The following is a 2,456-nucleotide window of genomic DNA, read 5'->3' on the forward strand; positions in this document are numbered from 1 at the left end:
TATAAAAAATAAAAAAAACCTGCCACAAGTCTGTCTGAAACTGTACTTTTCTACTATTCAAAGGAGCTTTCCAGGTGTCTAAATACTTCCTCATTTACCCAAAGATTATATCCAACTTCCCTACTTTAATAAGACCATTTATATTTAATTATTTCCCAAACTAGTATTAGTGGCCCATACATTTCTATCTTAAAAAGCAATAGAATATAGAGTTGATTGATAGAGTATGTATAGTTATACATCTAAATTTCTCTTAAAAAAACATTAATATTGGCATTAATATTATTTATACTTGTTTTCAAAACTGTAAGACCAACTTTTCATTTTTAAAGTCAATCTAAAAAGATATGAATTTTCATACCAATTCTGTTTAAAAGTTAATAGGATTATCATCAAAAAATTAATGACATATCCTGATATATAATTATTCCCTGAAACTGTTTTTGTTCTTAGACAACTTTAAAATATATTTGGGATCTTTTAGTATTAATTGATAAAACTTATCAATCACTTACTATGTTTCAGATACTGTGCTAAGTGTTTTACATGCATTCTAATTTGAACCCTTCAATGATCTTATGACAGAAGGTACTATTATTATCCAAAATACAGTATAATTCCTGGTACATAGTAAAAGCTCAAAAAATTTATTACTGAATAAATGAATGAACCTATCTCCATTTCACACGTGAGGAAACAGAAGCTCAGAAGGGTTAAGAAACTTCCCAAGGCTGCAAAGTAGCAGAGATCAGTTTAGAAACCATTTCTCTGAATCCAGAGTCCAAACTATTGACCACTACACTATACTTGCTCTCAGAACATGTTTTCTAGATCTTACCCTGATCTAATACCACTACACTGAGTTCAATAATACTGATGACCTAATATTTAAAGAAAAATTGAACCAGATGTTAAAATATCAGTGGATAATAACATACCAATTATTTACAGAAAATGGTTCATCAAGTAAACTTTAGATAGTGGTAGTTTATCACTTTAAAATCTGCAGTATAAGCTTTTTATGTATTTACCACACCAGTAAATGGTATTTGCTTTTCCTAAAAGCTAGGTAAATAATGTAAAATACGCACTTCTTTAGCTTATGGCACACAGCACAAAAACATTAAAATGACCATGTTATTCCATAGTTAGCAAAAAAAGTAAGTATTTACTTGCTTTTAGACAAGAGACTAATTTTTATCCATAGGAGAGAAAATTTAAGACATCTCTAAAAAATATGCTCCCAAAATATTGTCAAAACTGATTAAAAATAATAATAGTAATAAATAAATTACTACCTATCTCAGCATTTAATAGCTTGGACTCTCATCTGAGAATGAGTTAACTTAAATGGTCTGGTGAGCAAACAAATGCAAAGATTCACTCCAAACTTTTAAAGAGGTAGAAATTACTCCAAAGACCTTTCTTGCCCTTATTTAATGTGATCTTATGGCAACACTATCACAATAATGTACTTTGCTATTAAAATTTGAAAGCTAGAAACTATAGTTTAGCTAGAAAATCTCTGAGAAGTATTGAAGTTTTAGTGATCAAAAATAGATTATAGCAGGTTTTCAAATGGTAGCATCGACAATTATTGATGAACCCCAGTGAGCCCTTCAGATTCCCTGGGAAAAAAACATAAAATGATTATGAACCTGTTTTATTCCTTCCCTAATTTTTATTCTCCCTCATTACCTTTCTAATTTCTACCTTTAAGAAGCTTCTGCTACATTGTTCTTTCATTCCTTCTTTTACTCATTCCGTCCTCTACTTTAACATCACAGAACAGCAGTCAAAAATAAGAAATGATTTCTTGGAAAAAAAAACAAAAAAGAAGAAAAGTCCCATGCTTAACTGGCATTTATGACATATAAGGCTTTAAGTTAGGCATGGTTTACCATCTAGACAGGGAAATACAAGACATGTATATAAGGAGGAATTATAAGAAAGAAGCTATGGAATCCAGTCATTGAAAAATTACTTCACCGTGAGCTAACATGGTAAAGTTTTAGAAGAGGTGGAATTTGAGCTAGACTTGGAAGATGGGTAGGAGCTGGAAACACGGCAACAGAAGGGGATTTCCGGCAAAGGAAACAGAATGACCAAAGGGATGAAGGTAAGCATTCACTGGTGTTTACAAAGTACTGTAATGGCTAAAGCATAGTATGTATGAATTAAGGTGCCTGTTTCTACTCATAAGATGTTAAAATACCTAGTTTTCATGGTTGAGAGATATAGATAAACCAATAATGAGGAGACTGACTACCCCAAAAATATACAGATAGAGTTTAAATTAAGAGCCAACTTCTGCAACTTGAAAAGAGACACCGTCTTCATTTGCTTACTCTACTGCCCAACCAGTCTCCCAATACCAAAGGATAATTCAAACTCAGTCTGGTATTCAGTTCTCTATAATTTGGGCTTTGCACTGTCTATTCTTATCATTTATAATT

At 31.5% G+C, this 2,456-nt stretch overlaps 1 protein-coding gene across 2 annotated transcripts in view; it reads right to left on the minus strand.

Annotated features, from left to right (window-relative positions):
• Nucleotides 1-2,456, minus strand: part of GLS (glutaminase) — an 89,172-nt gene that overhangs the window by 77,810 nt on the left and 8,906 nt on the right. The window lies entirely within an intron of this gene.

The sequence above is a fragment of the Trichechus manatus genome, unplaced genomic scaffold (assembly GCF_000243295.1).
Source record: "Trichechus manatus latirostris isolate Lorelei unplaced genomic scaffold, TriManLat1.0 scaffold00142, whole genome shotgun sequence".
NCBI classification, from domain to species: domain Eukaryota; kingdom Metazoa; phylum Chordata; class Mammalia; order Sirenia; family Trichechidae; genus Trichechus; species Trichechus manatus.